The sequence below is a fragment of the Papio anubis genome, chromosome 12 (genome assembly GCF_008728515.1).
Source record: "Papio anubis isolate 15944 chromosome 12, Panubis1.0, whole genome shotgun sequence".
NCBI lineage: Eukaryota > Metazoa > Chordata > Mammalia > Primates > Cercopithecidae > Papio > Papio anubis.
Genome location: NC_044987.1, coordinates 122,172,656 through 122,192,087, shown reverse-complemented (window position 1 = coordinate 122,192,087; position 19,432 = coordinate 122,172,656). Strand labels below are relative to the sequence as shown.

Genomic DNA, 19,432 nt, shown 5'->3' with positions numbered 1-19,432 from the left:
CCAGCAGTTCCAGCGCAGCTCGGAGCTCAGGCTCAGGCTCGGGCGTCCGGCGTCCGGCGGGGCGGTGTGGGGGGAGCCGGCTCGGCCGCCGCGCTCGGCCGCGAGTGACAGGCCCGGGGCGGAGGGCGGGGCCGCCGGCGGGGATGAGGTCATGCCGAGCGGAAAAAGCCCCTGACGTCACCTGCAGCCAATCAGCTCGCGCGGCTCGGGGGCAGGTGACGTCAGCGGAGCCCGGGCTCGGGGTGAAGCCGAGGCGGTGGCCGCGGGGGGCGGGGTGCAGGGTGCGGGTGGGTCGCGCTGCCGCCGCCTTCCGTCCTCACCCCGGGACCGGCTCTTAAAGGGACCACGCGGCGTCCGGGCCCCCGCCTCCAGGAAGCCCTCCCGGCCCCGCGCTCCGCGTCACCCGGGCCCCCAGCCGCGTCGCACAGACCCCGGACGGTCCAGCCGAGCGGCCCCGGGCGCGACGTCCTCCCCCCGGCCCGGGCAGGCGCCGGCGCCGCTCCCCACTTCGCCCGGCCTTTGTTGGTGCGGGGCCGCCGCGGGGGAGCCCTCCCCAGACCCGGGCGCGGCGTTTTACCTGCAGCGGCTGCGCTCGCCCCGCCGCGACCCCCGCAGGACGGAGCCGGAGCCCCCTGCACCCGGGCGGACCGGGGACCCTCAGAGGCGAGCCGGCTGCCTCGGGTCACACATCCGCGAACTCCGGGGGCGGGCTCCCCAGGACGCCGCCGCCCCCCACGACCCCCGCCCTCCCGCTTCCGTGGAAAGCCGCCCCGACGACCCCCGTGCGGGTTGTTGAGGGGCAGTCCTCCGCCGACCGCTGTGGGAACACCTCCGCGCGTGCGGCGGGACGCGGCGAGTCAGGGGCAGGAAGAACGCACGGGTAATTGCACCTTGGGCAGGTGTTGGGCGGGAGCAAGGGGGTCAGACTCGCGCTGCAGGGGGAGGGCGGGGAGGCCTCGCTGTCCCGGAGGAAGGGGACAAAGACCCCTGCCCAGGAGCCTGGGAGTCTTTGAAGGTAATGATTTTTTTTGGTAGGGGTGTCACCAGACACCCCAGACGTTTCTAAAAGGCCTCCTCGCCGGTGCCTGGTGGAGAGGGAGCGTGAGGGGATCCACCTTCTGCCCCCGATCCCCCAACCAGCCTGGACCCCCCAGGGTCACCCTGGGGCTCTGAAGGGGGCTTCGGTCGCTGGTTGAATGAAGGGCCACAGAAAATGAAGCCGGCGCAACGACCGCAGAACCCTCAGTCGGCACCAGGACCCGGGAGCTCAGGGTGCGAAAGGTGATGGCTGGGGGTGGGGAGGACTGTGGGCAACAGGGGGTCCTGAGCGGGGTTCGGAGCTCCCCCTTTCCATACTGAGTCTTCCTGCCAGCCTCCGAACTGAGTACACAGTTGGCGATTAATAAGCGCTTGCAGCTCCCCTCCCTGGCCAGCCTGAGGGGAGCGGCAGTGGCCCGTATGGGATAGGGGTGGCGGTGGAGTGCGTTCCTGGCACAGAGCTGGCACACAGCACAAACGAACCCCTTGGCGAGAGTGGGGCCGTCCCGGAAGGAAGCCCTGGGGGCTTAGGGGTTGTTGGGGTTGGGACTGCGCCCCGAAGCGGGAGGGCCCTGCGAGAATGGAGGCCCTGGCTGGAGGGGAATCCTGAGGCTGGAGGTGCCAGACCCGGATGCGGGGCCAGGTGAGTAGGGCTGCGGGATGCTGCCTTGCTGGGTTTGAAAAGTGGCGGAGGCTTGGCCCTGGGAGGGGCAGGAGGATTCAGGCTGAGACCCAGAGGGGGCAAAGCAGGTCCTTGAGGAGGCACACAGGCCTGGAAGGGCCTGGGACGCGAAGGCGTGGCAGCTGTTGGCCATTAGATAGAGGGGCTGTCGCCTGGGGAGAAGCCTCACCTGGCTTGTTCCCCTGCCAGGCACAGGTGAGCCGGATGGGAAAAGGACGGGCGTGTCTTCTGCCCAGGTGGGATGTGGCCAGCATCTGCCTGTGGCCTGGGAGTGCCCATTGTCCCCTAAGAGCTCTGGTTATACCCTGGGCAGCTACTGGCCAGGCTGGAGCAGGTGGCAGGCAGCGACCTTGAGCCCTTCCTGGAGGCTGTCAGGGGACGGTTTGGAGGGGAATACGGCTTCCCCGGCAGGGCCTGGGCTGTCCCTGGGGAGCGGAGTGCCCTGGGCGGCGATTGTTATAATCCTCGTGGTCATTTTCATGCAAATAAGCACTGAGAGCGTTAGGTTCTGCCCCCAACCAGGGTGGAGGGCCAGGGAGGTGGCACCCCGGAGAGGACGGTGGCTTTTCTGCAGCCGCGCTGCTTGGTTCCACGTTGCCTTTACATGCAGCAGGTGCCGGCCCGGGCGGTGGGCGCAGGGGCCTGGGTGTCCGACCAGGTCAGCTCAGCTCAGCTCGGCGGCCGCACCGCCTCCTGGCACAGGTGTGGACTCGGGTGGGAGGCGCTACCCAGGAAGGGGGCTGCGGTGTCAGTCCTGGCCCGGGCCTGTAGACGCCGCCTCGGGGGTCTCTGGGGCTGGGGAGGATCCTGCGAGGGGCCAGGGAGGCTCCAAGGCGGCGGCAAGGGTCTGGCGGCGTCCAGCAGCCTGGGGCGGGACGCGCGCTCCGGGCAGGGCAGGTGGAGGCCGAGAGGGGCCGGCCCGGCGGTTCGCGCGCGCCCTCTGCCGTCCGCGGACCGCGGCTCAGGCTCTGCCGCCTGAAGCTCGTCTTGCCGCAGGGAGGATGTCCAAGGTCGTTTCTTAAAGCATCCTTGTTGTGCAGAAGAAGCAGTGGGGTTCACTTTTCTCGCTAATGTGCATATAATTGTTGCAACTAATTATGTGTGGCAAACCTCCATGCCACTATTTTCCCAACCTTTTTTAAGTCAAGGCATAGCTAACTCAATAAAATGCCTATCCCAGCTGTTCAAGTAGGCTTTCTCTCCAGTTATTTCTTTAAAAACCTTATTATTTTTTATACTGGTAAAATACAATAGCATGTAGTAACATGCGATGTACCATATGAACTATTTTAAGGTGAATTTGGCGCATTAAGTACATTCTCTTGGTGTGTAACCATCACCACTACCCATCTCTGGAGGTTTTACTCTGGCAAAACTGGAATTCTACTCTGTCCTCATTAGACACTAACTTCCCAAACCCCTCCCCAGCCCTTGGCACCCATTATTCAAGTAGATTTTTTTTTTTTTTTTTGACGGAATCTCCTTCTTGTCACCCAGGCTGGAGGGCAGTGGTGCAATCTCAGCTCACTGCAACCTCCATCTCCCGGGTTCAAGTGATTCTCCTGCCTCAACCTCCCAAGTAGCTGGGATTACAGCCGGCCACTACCATGCCCGGCTAATTTTTGTATTTTTAGTAGAGATGGGGTTTCGCCACGTTGGCCAGGATGGTCTCGAATTCCTGACTTCAAGTGATTCTCCCGCCTCGGTCTCCCAAAGTGCTGGGATTACAGGCGTGAGCCACCGCACCCGGCCAGTAGATGGGTTTTGACAACCGTATACATAGTTTTATCACCACCATTGTGAGACCTTGAAACTTTATTACCCCAGGAAGTTCCCTGGTGCCCGGTCCTCACCCTCTGACCTGTCACTGTGAGTTACTGCTGTCTGTTCGTACACTTCATAGAAATGGAAACAAACAGTGAGAGGACTTTTGCCCCTGGCATCTTTCACTCAAGGAAATACTTTTTTTTTTTTTTCCAGACAGAGTATCTTTGTCCCCCAGACTGGAGTGCAGTGGCGCGATCTCAGCTCACTGCAACCTCCATCTCCCGGGTTCAAGCGATTCTCCAGCCTCAGCCTCCCAAGTAGCTGGGACTACAGGCACCCACCACCACACCCATCTAATTTTTGTATTTTTTAGTGGAGATGGGGTTTCACCACATTGGCCAGGCTCATCTCGAACTCCTGACCTTAGGTGATCTGCCCACCTCGGCCTCCCAAAGTGCTGGGATTACAGGCATGAGCCACCTTGCCTGGCCTGAAGGAATTACTTTTGAGATTCCTCCACATTGCTGCTTTCCCGGAACCTGATGATAATGTCTGTGTGGTTCTGTATTTCATGGGTGTATGTCAAGAGTTGAACCAATTCTTTATTTTTTACGTATTAGATTATTTTTTCATATCTGGGCTATAAAAAACTGCAGCAGGCCGGGCACGGTGGCTCATGCCTGTAATCCCAGCATTTTGGGAGGCTGAGGCGGGGTGGATCATGAGGTCTGGAGATCGTGACCATCCTGGCTAACATGATGGAAACCCCGTCTCTACTAAAAATCCAAAAATGTAGCCAGGCATGGTGGCAGGTGCCTATAGTCCCAGTTACTCGGGAGGCTGAAGCAGGAGAATGGCTTGAACCTGGGAGGCAGAGGTTGCAGTGAGCCGAGATCGCGCCACTGCACTCCAGCCTGGGTGACAGAACGAGGCTCTATCTGAAAAAACAAAACAAAACAAAACAAAAAGCAAACAAAAAAAACTGCAGCAGATAGCATCCTATTATATATGCTTTAAAAAAAGATATGGGGTCTCACTATTTTATCCAGGCTGGACTGAACTCTTCCTGGGCCCAAATGATCCTCCTGCTTCAAGCTCCCTGTAGCTGGGATTATAGACACGTGCCTCCACACCCAACTCTTACATGTTTTTAACACACTTCTCAGATTATCTTTTTTTCTTTCCTCCTTCTCTTTCTCCTCCATTTCCTTCATTCCTTCCTTCCATCCTTCTGTCCTTCCTGTCTTCCTTCTCTTTCTTGACAGGCTCTCACTGTGTCACCCAGGCCAAGTGCACTGGTGGAAATACAGCTCACTGCAGTCTCAACCTCCTGAGCTCAAGGGATCCTCCCATCGCAGCATCCTGAGTAGCTGGCACTATAGGCATGTGCCAGCATGTTCAGCTAATTAAAAAAATTTTTTTGGCCACATGTGGTGGTGCCTGCCCATAATCCTAGCTACTCGGGAGGCTGAGACACCAGAATTGCTTGAACCTGGGATGCGGAGCTTGCAGTGAGCCAAGATCATGCAACTGCACTCTAGCCTGGGCGACAGAATGAAACTCCATCTCAGAAAAAAAGGATAAGTTTTTTTTTTTGTTTTGTTTTGTTTTTTTTTTTTTTGTAGAGATGAAGTCTCACTATGTTACCGAGGCTGGTGTCAAATTCCTGGGCTCAAGCAATCCTCCTGTCTCAGCCTTCCGCCTTCCAAAATGCTGGGATTACAGGATTATTTTCTAGTTTTTGTTGTTGTTGTTGTATTTAGATGGCATCTCGCTCTGTTGCCCAGGCTGGAGATCTCAGCTCACTGCAACCCCCACCTCCCAGGTTCAAGCAATTCTCCTGCCTCAGCCTCCCGAGTAGCTGGGATTACAGGCGCCTGCCACCACGCCTAGCTAATTTTTGTAGTTTGTTTCACCATGTTGGCCAGGCTGGTCTTGAACTCCTGACTTCAGGTGATCTGCCCGCCTCGGTCTCCCAAAGTGTTGGGATGACAGGCGTGAGCCACAGTGCCCTCTGCCCCCACCTTCCATGTCCCCAGATATTGCAAAGTTGCCCTGAGTGGGGAATTCTAATACACACCTCGCCAGCAGAGGGCCGGGCACGGTGTCACACCTGTAATCCCAGCACTTTGGGAGGTTGAGGTGGGTGGATCACCGGAGGTCAGGAGTTCAAGACCAACCTGGCCAACATGGTGAAACCCCATCTCTACTAAAAGATACAAAATTTAGCCGGGTGTGGTGGTGGTCGCCTGTGATCCCAGCTACTTAGGAGACTGAGGCAGGAGAATCACTTGAACCCGGAAGGCGGAGGTTGTGGTGAGCTGTGATTGTGCCATTGCACTCCAGCTTGGGCGACAAGAGCAAAACTCTGTCTCAAAATAAAATACAATAAAACCCATGCCAACACTTGGGATTTTATGCATTTTGATTATAGCTGCATTACTTGATGGACTGACTAGGAGGGCACTGGAGTGTCTTCTCATGCAGACTCCGTATTTAGTTTGAAGATGCCCTTCTGTATTGCTTTATAATCTTCCCCAGGGAGGTCTTATGGTCTTCCCATTGCGTAGGTTACTCCTGAGCTTATGATTTCGGTTGCGTTGTGAAAGGCCTTTTATAAAAGCCATGATTTCTGACGTGTTGTTGTCTGTCGTGGGCTGGCTGTGGATCACCCTCTCTGACTTCTCTTACTCCTTCAAGCAGGCCTGTAGGTTCACTTGGATTTCCTGGGTAGACAGCCGTATCATCTATGAATCATCACTTTTGTTTCTTTCCAGACCTCACATTGCTTGTTTCTTTTCCTCGTCGTATTGCACGGTCTGGGATCACCATTCTAATGCTAAGTGGACAGGGTGATGGTGGGAGTCAGCCTCCATGCCTCAGAAAGTAGCCAGATGCAAGGCTTAGTGCACACGTTTTCTGGAAGGGTGAATCCTAGGGATGCAAGAATGAGGGAGGAACACAGCGAGCCAGGGAGGAGGTGAAGCTGAGGCGAGGCTGCTTCTTACTCAGCTGCTGCGGCTTTTCTGGAAGTTGCAGCTCAGCTGACCACGTCTGCACACCCTCTCCCACAAGACCTTACAGCGATGCTGCACCTCAGAACAGTCCACAGGGAGGAGGAAGGGAGAACAGCTTCTCTGCAAGCTCCTTCCTGTCTTCTGCTGTCATAAGTCAGAGTTGCTCTCCCAGAGAATTAATTTCCCTGCACCTTTGGGTGGTGTTACTGGCCCCTCTTGGCAGCTGCTGGGCAGGCCAGAGCGTCTGAGGGTTTGGGTAAGCTGCAGCATTGTGCAGAAGCTTCTGGAGCTCCTGTTGCTGCAGGAATGTGATGTTCAAATAGCAGGCTGGCGCTCCCTGGGCAGCAAGGCAAGGGACTAAGGCTGGAGCACGTAGGACCAAGCAAATGAGACACGCAAGTGGGGTCTGTACAGGGGATCTCTGTTCTGTTCCTGACTTCAGAGGGAATATTCTAGAGTTTCCCAGCATGAAGAAGTTGCTCTCCAGGCCTGGCCCCAAAACTGTCGCCTGGGTGGCTCGCTGGAGCATGCATGCAAACAGCCATAGAAGTTGCAGCCCCCGTCCCCCCCACCACACCCCACATTGGGGAGTCATACCCCAGCCTTGTGCTTCTCCCAAGGGCCATTAGAACAGGACACAGGGGTGTGGGCAGCACAGTGGGGGTGCCGGTGCATGGGGGGTGCCCAGGAGGAGTCGGTTCTAAGGCAGCCGCCCGCTCCACAAGGGTCTGGCACCACTGAGGAGCTTTTGGTCTCAAAGGACACTGAGTAGCCATTGGCTATTTCCCATAGCCACATGGGAACTGGATTCCCTGGGTGCTTGCCCCACCCATCTCATCTTTGGGGGCCCCTATAGAGTAGCACCTCCACAGTGGAGTGCGGCCGGGTCGCTTGGAGAGCATCTGTCTTCCCTGTGGTTGGTTTTGTCTGGCATTGTAGAGACTTTGGTTTTGGGGGGCTCTAGCTTCATCCAGGGTGTCTTTAGACCCCGGATCATTGTGGCCTCTGGCTCGGGGCCTCTGGGCACTAAGAAGGGAGGCAGTGGAGTCCTCTTCTCTGAAGAGGTGGGTCCTGATAGCACTCAGCCTTTCTTTGGGTGGGGGCTCACTCTCCAGCTCTCAGAGTGCCCCGACATGGCCAGAGGGGAAGAACCACAGCCGCAGGCTTGGGACAGCTCTCCCCGGCAGACAGCAGTCCCTGGGTTCCATCAGCTCTGGGAGTGGCTCACGGCCAGGCTATACTGTGGCTGTCGGAGTAGAAATCCACACAGCAAGGGTACAGAGCAGGGTGGAGCATGGAGGGCCTGTGGGAGCCACCTGGCTGTGGCCCCTGACTCTGGGAGCATGACCAGTTGCCCCTGCCCCAGTGCCCAGACCGTCGCCACCCTCTGTGTTGACTCGGGTGGCTGGGTCCCTCCTCTCCCCTCTCTCCAGGTCTCCATCCATGGGGTCCCCAGGGCCTCTGCTGCTTTTGTTTGTTTTTTTTTTTTTTTTGAGACAAGTCTTGCTCTGTCGCCCAGGCTGGAGTGCAGTAGCCCGATCTCGACTCACTGCAAGCTCCGCCTCCCGGGTTCACGCCATTCTCCCGCCTCAGCCTCCAGAGTATCTGGGACTACAGGTGCCCGCCACTGCGCCCGGCTAATTTTTTTGTATTTTTAGTAGAGATGGGGTTTCACCATGTTAGCCAGGATGGTCTCGATCTCCTGACCTCGTGATCCACCTGCCTCAGCCTCCCAAAGTGCTGGGATTACAGGCGTGAGTCACTGTGCCTGGCTTTTTTTTTTTTTTTTTTTAATTTATTTATTTTTAAATTTAAGACAGAGTCTCTCTCATTGCCCAGGCTGGAGTGCAGTGGTGCAATCTTGGCTCACTGCAACCTCTGCCTCTTGGATTCAAGCGATTCTCCTGCCTCAGCCTCCCAAAGTGCTGGGATTACAGGCGTGAGCCACAGCGCCCGGCCCGTGGGGGCCTTCTTTACAGGCTGTCAGGGAGCTCTGCAGCACGTGATGTTAGCTCAGCTGTATTTCTGTTTCCGTTTTGTACTGAGTCGTTGGTTTTTGAAGTGCTTTTCCTCCATTTACTGAGATGGGCATGCATTTTCCCTCCTTTGTTCTGTGAGTCAGTAACTTGCATGGATTGGATTTTGAATGTGCCATCAATCTTTCATCCCTGGTCATGATATATTTGCTGAAGTTTCTTAGATTTTTACATTTACTCATGAAATGTTTGGAAAATATATTTTCTTTCTTTCTTTCTTTCTTTCTTTCTTTCTTTCTTTCTTTCTTTCTTTCTCTCTCTCTCTCTCTCTCTCTCTCTTTCTTTCTTTCTTTCTTTCTTTCTTTCTTTTTCTTTTCTTTTTTTTTTTTTTGAGGTGGAGTCTCATTCTGTTGCCCAGGTTGGAGTGCAGGGGTGTGATCTCAACTCACTGCAACCTCCGCCTCCTGGGTTCAAATGATTCTCCTGTCTCAGCCTCCCAAGTAGCTGGGACTACAGGCACCTGCCACCACACCCGGGTAATTTTATATTTTTAGTAGAGACAGGGTTTCACCATGTTGACCAGGCTGGCCTTGAACTTCTGACCTCAGTTGATCCACCCGCCTCGGCCTCCCAAAGTGCTGGGATTACAGGCGTGAGCCACCGCACCAGGGCTTTTACATTTATTTTTTGTAGAGATGCAGTCCTGCCTCAAGCAATCCTCCTGCCTTGGCTTCCCAAAGAGCTGAAATTATAGGCATGAGCCACTGGACCTGTACTCAAAAATTTCTGCTATCATTTCTTGTTCAACTTAGGAGTTATTTAGAAGTCTATGACTTAATTTTCTCACATTTGGAGATTTTAAAAACATTTCTTTCTCTTATTGCTTACTAATAATAATTTGATTCCGCTATGTCAAGGCCCTTACTCTGTAAGATTTTAATATATGTGAGTTAGGTCAAGCTGGTTAATCATGATGTTCAGATCTTCCATACCTTGACTGACTTGTTTTATCTCCTTGTTATATCAGTGAGAGAGAGAGATTCATTAAAATTCCCAATTATTCTTATACATTCCCAATTATAGTCGCAGTTGTATTTGTGGATTTATCTATTTCTTCTTGTAGTTTCGTCGATGTTTGCTTTATATGTTTTTTTGTTTTTTGAGACAGAGCCTCGCTCTGTCACCCAGGCTGGAGTGCAGTGGCCGGATCTCAGCTCATTGCAAGCTCCGCCTCCCGGGTTTACGCCATTCTCCTGCCTCAGCCTCCTGAGTAGCTGGGACTACAGGCGCCCGCCACCTCGCCCGGCTAGGTTTTTAAATATTTTTTAGTAGAGACGGGGTTTCACCGTGTTAGCCAGGATGGTCTCGATCTCCTGACCTCGTGATCTGCCCACCTCGGCCTCCCAAAGTGCTGGGATTCCAGGCTTGAGCCACTGCGCCCGGCCGCTTTATGTTTTAAAGCTCTGTTATTTGGCACATGGAAGTTCAGGATTGTTTTCCGTTTGGTTGCAGGAACTCTCCTGTCATCATGAAATGTTATCTCTAATAATAGTTTTGTTTCAAAGTCCACATTGTCTGATCTTACTATCATTATACCAGGTTTCTGAAAACATTAATGTTTGTCTAATATATCTTTTTTTAAAAATTCTTTTGCTTTCTGTCTTCCCGGATCTTGATATTTAGGGTTTGTTTTTTCTAAACAGCATGCATTTTATTTAACTTGTCTCTGTTTTCTTCTTCTTTTTTTTTTTTCCTTTTTTATTTTTTTTGAGACAGAGTCTCACTCCGTCACCCAGGCTGGAGTGCAACGGCATGATCTCGACTCACTGCAACCTCCACCTCCCAGATTCAAGCAATTCTTGTGCCTCAGCCTCCAGAGTAGCTGGAATTATGGGCACGTGCCACCACACCTAGCTAATTTTTTGTATTTTTAGTAGAGACGAGGTTTCAGCCTGTTGGCCAGGCTGATCTCAAACTCCTGACCTCAAGGGATCAGCCTTCCTTGGCCTCCCAAAGTGCTGGCCACCATGCCTGGCCTTATTTCTGTCTTCTGTTAGCTTCCGGGTTATGTATTCATTATCCTTTAATGGCTACCTTAGAGATGGTTTGATTTATTTATTTATTTATTTATTTATTTATTTATTTATTTATTTGAGATGGGGTCTCATTCTGTTATCCAAGCTGGAGTGCAGTGGCACAATCACAGCTCACTGCAGACTCGACCTCCCAGGCTCAGGTGATCCTCCCCCCTTAGCCTCCTGAGTAGCTAGGACTATAGGCACCTGCCAACGCGCCCTACTAATTTCTGTATTTTTGGTAGAGACGGGGTTTCGCCGTGTTGCCCAGGCTGGTTTTGAACTCCTGGTCTCGAGCAATCCATCTGTCTTGGCCTCCCAAAGTGCTGGGACTACAGGCGTGAGCTCCTGCGCCCATCCAGAGGTTATGCCTTATATCTTCACTTACGACAACATATTATCAGTTAACAATCTCGTGTTTTCGTAAACAAGGAAAGAACCTTACAACTATTTAATTCTGTGTATCCCTCTCCTGACTTCCGTGCTGTTGTCATACATTTTACTTCCACAAAGTTAAAAAATTTTACGGGACATTAAATATTGTATTTATTTATTTATTTAGAGACAGAGTCTTGCTCTGTTGCCCAGGCTGGAGTACAATGGTGTGATCTCGGCTGACTGCAACCTCTGCCTCCCAGGTTCAAGCAATTCTCCTGTCTCAGCCTCCTGTGTAGCTGGGATTACAGGCGCCTGCCACCATGCCCAGCTACTTTTTTTTTTTTTTTTTGAAATGGAGTCTTACTCTTGTTGCCCAGACTGGAGTGCAGTGGCACGATCTCGGCTCACTGCAACCTCCACCTCCCGGGTTCAAGCGATTCTCCTGCCTCACCCTCCTGAGTAGCTGGGACTGCAGGCGCCTGCCACCACACTCGGCTAATATTTTGTATTTTTAGTTGAGATGGGGTTTTACCATGTTGGCCAGGCTGGTCTCGATCTCCTGGCCTCGTGATCTGCCTGCCTCGGCCTCCCAAAGTACTGGGATTATAGACGTGAGCCACTGCGCCCAGCCCTTGGCTACTTTTTATATTTTTAATACAAACAGGGTTTCACCATGTTGGCCAGTCTGGTCTCGAACTCCTGACCTCAGGTTTTCCGCCCTCCTTGGCCTCCCAAAGTGCTGGGATTACAAGTGTGAGCCACCATGCCTGGCCCAAACATAGTTATTTTAAAGCCCTTGTTTCCTAACTCCAATATGTGTCTTATAGGTATTCTGCCTCGACTGTTAGCTTTTTGCATGGTTATTGATCACCGTTTCCTGCTGTGTCCTGTATCTCGTGCTCTCTGACTGTCAGAGGTATGCCTCAAAGGACTGTTGGGGTCTATATCTAAGGACTGTGGGGGGATCTATATCTAGGGACCATGGGGGTCTATATCTAAGGACCGTGGGGGTCTATATCTCAGGGCCCTGGGGGTCTTTATCTAGGGACCATGGGGGTCTATATCTCAGGACTGTGGAGGTCTATATCTGGGGACTGTGGGGGTCTATATCTAAGGACTGGGGGAGTCTGTATCTAAGGACCATGGGTGTCTAGCTGCTCTCTTCCAACAGCGAGTGGGTGGCCCCCCTCTCTAGTGCAGACAGGGAGAGGAGCTGAACATTTCGTCTACCCACCTGGTTAGGAATTGGGCCACTGCAGTCACTCGTCCCTCTGTGTGACTCTCCTGGAGTTTTGGTTAAGAGTCTGGCCAGTATGTGTCTTCTCGTCCCTGAGCGGCTGTCAGAGAACCACTTCTTCCCCTGAGCTATTGCAGGCTTAGCTCTTTAGTGGTCTGCTCAGGCAGCTTCAAAATCTGGAAAATGTCTTAAGGGCCAGATTAACCTGTGCCTGAGGCAAGACCCCTTCCTCTAGAAAAGCTTTGTGTTCTAAGCTCCACAAGGCTACACAAGACTTCAGTGCACCTGCGGAGGCCTCAGACCTCACTTCCTAGCCTCCCCAGAAATGTGCAAATGTCCCAGTTTTCTACCCCAGCCCCTGTGATTGCCAAGAGCCCTGCTGGGTATTTCTTCCAGTAGAATTCCTCTTCCCCAGTCGGACCGAGGCTCAGCTCATACTCAGCACTGGTTAATTCCCTAAAGGGAGAAAAGCTGACATTCAGTTCATCTTGGAAGGGCTCTCTCTGAATGTTTTCATCTGGTTCTTGTTGCTTCTACAGTTCTCCAATGTCTTTTTTATAGATACATTTTTCCGGTATTTAAAAATTGTGGGCCGGACGCTGTGGCTTATGCCTATAATCCCAGCAGTTTGGGAGGGTGAGGCAGGCAGATCACTTGAGATCAGGAGTTTGAGACCAGCCTGGCCAACGTGGTGAAACCCCGTCTCTACTGAAAATACAAGCAAAAAACAAAACAAAACAAAACAAAATTAGCTGGGTGTGGTGGCTCATGCCTGTAGTCCCAGCGACTCAGTAGGCTGAGGCAGGAGAATAGCTTGAACCCAGGAGGCAGAGGTTGCAGTGAGCGGAGATCGTGCCACTGCACTCCAGCCTGGGCAACAGAGTGAGTGAGACTCCATGTCAAAAAAACAAAACACAACAAAAAACTGTGGTAAGATACATACGGTAGGATTTCCTGAAGTTATTTATTTATTTATTTAATTTTACCATCTGAGTTCTGTAATTAATGTGGCCTTCTCTGGTTGCTTCCACATACATCCCCTCTGGAATGTCATATTTACATTCTTCTGGCTTCTTTTTTCTTTTTTTTTTTTTTTTGAGACGGAATCTCGCTCTGTAGCCCAGTCTGGAGTGCAGTGGCATGATCTCAGCTCACTGCAGCCTCCGCCTCCCGGGTTCACACCATTCTCCTGCCTCAGCCTCCTGAGTAGCTGGGACTACAGGCGCCCACCACCATACCCGGCTAATTTTTTGTGTTTTCAATAGAGACGGGGTTTCACCGTGTTAGCCAGAATGGTCTTGATCTTCTGACCTCGTGATCCCCACCTGCCTCAGCCTCCCAAAGTGCTGGAATTACAGGCATGAGCCACCGCACCCGGCTGCCAGTATCTTTAATTCAGACTGCCAGCTTCCAGAACCCTGAGAAATAAATACACTTCTGTTGTACGTGCCAGTCCATGGTGTTCTGTTACATCAGCCCAAAGAGAATAAGATCACATGGTAACAGGCCATGATGACCCCCCAGTGATTGCTTTTGCCTGATCAAGGCAAGGCACCCCCGCCCTGAGCCAGATGCTGGGAGGGTGTGGTAGAGGCTGCATGGCGAGGGACTGAGCCAGGTGGCTGCTGGTGCTCCTGCCTCTGACCACCACCATGTGTCCAGGATCCCTGCTGGCCAGGGCACCCACTTGCAACTCCAGTCTGGTTCAGGGCAGGTGTGTATGGTTCCCAGGGGACCCAGTGCAGCCACAGATGCCCCCCACCTTTCTCGAGAGGGAAATAAACAGATAAATATACCAAGACAGCTACGGGGTGCTGGGTTGAGCAGTTTATTGGATGTTTAAAGGACAGAGATCTGAACTCCTAGTGACTGCAGAGTGAGCAAGTACCCTGAGTTGTCCTGCAGGGATGTCCGTGCTGGATGCGGTGCCAGCAGGCAGGGCTTGAGGACAGGCATTTGCTGCAGGTGTCAGGTGGGGGGAGGGAGGGGCTGGTCTCCAGATGCCTGGAAGAGAGGCCTTGAAAGTCATTCTTCTTGGATGCAGAGGCCCATGGCATTTCTTGGTAGAAGGTCAAAGAGAAGTGTTCATGCTTGGCAAGGCAGGAGGGTGGGAGATAGGGCAGCGGGTGGGGCAGGAGAGTCTGGCTCACTGGGTGCCAGGAAAAGGAGGTAAAGGCCGGGCAGGAACCCCTGGCTCCTGACCAGGAATGGCCATGGTAAGAGTCCCGCAAAACCGAAATCAGACGCACTGGCAGCACACGGGGACACAGCAGCTGGACTGGCAGCAGGATGACCTACAGCCTGAGGAGCAGCAGGGGTTTGCAGTGCAGCTGGACTGGCAGCAGGATGACCCCACAGCCCGAGGAGCAGCAGGCTTGCAGCAGCTGGACTGGGAGCAGCAGGGTTTGCAGCAACTGGACTGGCAGCAGGATGACCCACAGCCTGAGGAGGAGCAGCAGGGCTTGCAGCAGCTGGACTGGCAGCAGGATGACCCATAGCCTGAGGAGGAGCAGCAGGGCTTGCAGCAGCTGGACTGGGAGCAGCAGGGCTTACAGCAACTGGACTGGCAGCAGGATGGCCCACAGCCTCCCTTAGAACCCCCAGAAGAGCCACAGCTGGAGCAGGAATAGGCTGGGACACAACAACACACAGGCTTGCAGCAGCAGACAGGCACACAACAGCTGGAGCCACAGCCCCCACAGCCGGAGCCACAGCCCCCACAGCCAGAGCCACAGCCTCCAGAGCAGCCACAGCCCCCACAGCCGGAGCCGCAGCCTCCAGAGCAGCCACAACAGCCCATGGTTCTGGTGGATTGAGGGTGGAGCAGGCAGAGGAGCAGGTGAGAGGGAGGTGCAGGTGTGGAGCTCCCTGAGCCTGGGCTCTTTATATCCCTGCCCAGGGTCACATGTGAGGCTGGGCACACGGTCACTTCCTGGTTCCTGTTTGTACCATTTTTAGGGCCCCTTTTTCTTGTTTCCCCTAGAAATCTGCCTCTTGGTGTATGGGCTGCTCAGCGGGCCTCAGCTCTCTTGCTGAATCTGTGTCCAGACTTAAAGGAGGCCCCCAAGGGTCTAGCCTCTGCCTGTCACATCGGATTTACAAAAGCATCTGTTTTAGGCCAGGCATGGTGCTCACATCTGTAATCTCAGCACTTTGGGAGGCCTAGGCAGGTGGATCACTTGAGGTCAGGGATTGGAGACCAACCTGGCCAAAATGGTGAAATCTCATGTCTACTAAAAACACACAAATTAACGGGGTGTGGTGGCTCACATCTGTAATCCCAGCACTTTGGGAGGCCAAGGCAGGCAGATCACTTGAGGTCAGGAGTTCGAGACCAGCCTGCCCGGCCGGGCGCAGTAGCTCAAGCCTGTAATCCCAGCACTCTGGGAGGCTGAGACGGGTGGATCACGAGGTCAGAAGATCGAGACCATCCTGGCTAACACAGTGAAACCCTGTCTCTACTAAAAAATACAAAAAAAAAAAAAAAAAAAAAATAGCCAGGCGAGGTGGCGGGCGCCTGTAGTCCCAGCCACTCGGGAGGCTGAGGCAGGAGAATGGCGTGAACCTGGGAGGCGGAGCTTGCAGTGAGCTGAGATCCAGCCACAGCATTCCAACCTGGGTGACAGAGCGAGACTCTGTCTCAAAAAAAAAAAAAAAAAAGAGACCAGCCTGCCCAACATGGCAAAACCCCACCTCTACTAAAAATACAAAAATTAACCAGGTGTGGTGGTGCATGCTTGTAACTCCAGCTACTTGGGAGGCTGAGGCAGGAGAATCGCTTGAACCCAGGAGGTAAGGTTGCAGTGAGCAGAGATCACACCACTGCACTTTAGCCTGGACAACAGAGCGGGACTCTGTCTCAAAAAAAAAAAAATAAATAAAATAAAATTCATCTATTTTAGTTGAACAGATGGTATAAACAGTAATATGTTTAAAAAATGTAAGAATAAACCCACTCAACTTGGGGAAAATGGCATAAATAAATGAAGTCTCTGTTCATCCATCTCTCCATATTATTTCTGTCCCACCCTAATTTCTTGAATTTGGAATTTGCCACTCTCATGAAGGTCCTCACACTCCTACTGAATATGTATGTTCCTTTAAAAATGTTTTGTGGCCAGGCGTGGTGGCTCACGCCTGTAATTTCAGCACTTTGGGAGGCTGAGGTGGGCGGATCAATTGAGTCCAGAGTTCGAGACCAGCCTCACCAACATGGTGAAATCTCGTCTTTACTAAAAATACAAAAATTAGCCACGTATGGTAGCATGTGCCTGTAATCCCAGCTATTCGGGAGGCTGAGGCAGGATTATCGCTTGAACCTGGGAGGCAGTGGTTGCAGTGAGCTGAGATCGCACCATTGTACTCCAGCCTGGGCGACACAGCAAGACGGTATCTCAAAAAAAAAAAAAAAAAAAAAGTTTTACATGCTGAAGACTTTATGTAATGGGTATCACGCTGTATTTCTCTTTCTGTAAATTGCTTTTGAAAAAAATAGGTGCTAGGCTGAAGAGATTTTCTCTAGGGGATACATATGGTTCTAGTTCATTTTCTCCCATCTCCAAATATACATTTACTTACCTATTGTTGATGGACATTTTGTTTCCTTTTTGTTGCTATTTCAAGCAAACTGCAACTTTCTTGCCCAAAGCGCCTCCTGCGGGTGTGGGTGCCTGAAAGTCAGAAGGTTCTTGTGACCAAGCTGTCCTCCCAAGGGGTCCTCCCAGCCAGGTGCTGTCCAACCAGCATTGCCAGAGAGCTCCTGTTTCCCGGCACCCCCACCCAAACTTGCAACTATCAACTTACACCCTTAATGTGGGTGTGTCACTGTGGTTAATCCTCCCTCTTCCTGGTTACTAGCGATGCCGTCCCTCTTTCCATATGGTCACCCGGCGTTAGAGTCTCGTTATTTCATGTCCTTGGCCCACTTTACAAAATTGAGGTAGTTGTTATTACTACATACAAATTCTAGATGGAGAGTTTTGCTCTGTCTCCCAGGCTGTAGTGCTGTGGTATGATTTTGGCTCACTGCAACCTCCGCATTTCAGGCTTAAGCAACTCTTCTGCCTCAGCCTCCCAAGTAGCTGGTATGGACATGTGCCACTCACCGCCCAGCTAATTTTGTATTTTAGTGTAGAGACGAGGTTTCACCATGCTGGCTGGGCTGGTCTCAAACTCCCTGACCTCAGGTGATTCACCTGGCCTGCCTCCCAAAGGCAGTTGGGATTACAGGCGAGAGCCACCGCGCCTGCTGGCCGGTGACTTCATTATTATTTTTATTATGTCCAGTTCTTTGAATTTTCTGGATTTTTTTTTTTTTTTTTTTGATGGAGTCTTGCTCTGTTGTTGTGGCTGGAGTGCAGTGGCGGATCTCCCAGCCCACTGCAACCCCCACCTCCCTTGGTTTGAGTGGATTCTAAGTCTCCCAAGTAACTGAGACATGCCACCATGCCCAGCTAATTTTTGTATTTTAGTAGAGATGGGTTTCACTGTTGGCCAAAGCGAACTCCCCTGACCTCAGGTGATCTTGCCCACCTGCCTCCCAGCCTGGGATTACAGGTGAGAGCCACAGCACCTGGCCTCTGTTTCTTCTCTTAACATAGATGTCATTGCACCCTAGGTTTTTCAAATGCATTGGGATGTACTTTCATAGTCACTTCTGTTTTTGGAGATGGGATCTTGCTATGTTGTCCAGGCTGGGGTGCAGTGGCCATTCACAGGCAGCGTCATAGGTCACTGCAGTCTTGAACTCACTTCTAGCCTCAAGCATGATCCTCTCGGCTCCTGGGGTGAAGCTGGGACTACTACCACTAACACATTTGACTACTTCACAAATTCAGCATTGTGTGCCACCTACCCGCTTAGTAGCCTGTTTGTTATTTTTGAACTTAAGCAATTTGTCATTATTTGCTTTTCTTTTCTTTTTTTTTTTTAGACAGAGTCTCGGCTTTTAGTTTCCATTTCCAGGGTTGAGTGCAGTCGCTGGCTGCATTCCCGCTGCTCACTGCAAGCTCTGCCTCTCAATGGTCTGTCACTTCATTCTCCTGCCCCTCAGCCTCCCCGGTAGCTGGGACTACAGGGTGACTCCGCCTCAAGTATATAATTTTTTTTCGGCATTTTAGTACCTGGTTTCCACTGCGGTAGCTGTGGGATGGTCTCGACCTCCTGACCTCGTGGATCCACCTGCCTCGGCCTCCCAAAGTGCTGGGATTACAGGCATGAGCCACCACACCCAGCCTCTTCCTTTTTTTTTTGACAGAGTTTAGCTCTGTCACCCAGGCTGGAGTATAGTGATGTGATCTCGGCTCACTGCAACCTCTGCCTCTGGTTCATTCTTCTGCCTCTGGCCTCCCTTTGTGTAGGCAAGGTTGATTATAGACACCTGCCACTTTGTTTGGCGAGCTTTTAGAGCTTTTAGTGAAGATGGTGGTTTCGCCATGCTGGGCCGTGGGCTGGTCTCTAAACCCCTGACCTCAGGTGATCCACCTACCTCGGCCTCCCAAAGTGCTGGGATTACAGGCGTGAGCCACTGTGCCCAGCCTATTTGCCATTTTTCATCCCTGCTTCATGTTATACATGCTTGTTCTCCTGCCCAACCCTTTTTTTTTCTCATCAGTTTTGCTAAATATTGTTGGATTTTTTTTGTCTCTTAAAAGACCAGATTTTGGTATTGTTGATTCTCTTTGTTGTATGTGTTAAACATTTTTATTTAGTTCTGCTCATATCTTTATTTTCTCCATTGTTCTTTTTGTACTTTCTCAACATCAGAGTGTCGGGCATGGACTGTCTGTTGACGTGGGTCAGCCAGGGAGGCGTGGGATAGGGAGTCGCTGCCCTCCGGGATTCCTGTCTCTCCCTCCTTCCTTCCCTCCCTCCCTTTTCTGTAGTCATTTTCATCCAGCTTCTTTCAGCCTTTCTTCATGCTTTCAGGTGAGGGCTGTGTCTTGTGACTACTGTGGGGCTGCTTTAAAAGCTCCCATATTTTGGAGTCTCTGTCCTTTACCTGATGCGCTAAGCCCCTGGGGTTTGCTGTGATTTCTGACATATGTGGGCTGCTGCCTGCCACCCTGTGGATTTCACCGTACTGTGGTAGAGATTCCTTCCCCTTAGATGGAGTTTTTAAATTTTTTAATTTTTTTGTTATTTTTATTTTTGTTTGAGATGGAGTTCCCACTTGTCTCCTAGGCAGTGCAGTGGCGCTGATCTCGAAGCCACTGTAGCCTCGGCCTCCTGCCCACGCCATTCTCCTGCCTCAGCCTCCCCGG

At 52.2% G+C, this 19,432-nt stretch overlaps 1 protein-coding gene across 1 annotated transcript in view; it reads left to right on the top strand.

The window, feature by feature from the left end:
* The first annotated feature begins 261 nt into the window (after positions 1-261).
* Positions 262-19,432, top strand: part of LOC110741162 — an 83,416-nt gene continuing 64,245 nt past the window's right edge. The window contains exon 1 of the mRNA XM_031653977.1: positions 262-880. The gene's annotated coding sequence lies outside the window, so the exon portion shown is untranslated. The remainder of the gene's footprint in view (positions 881-19,432) is intronic.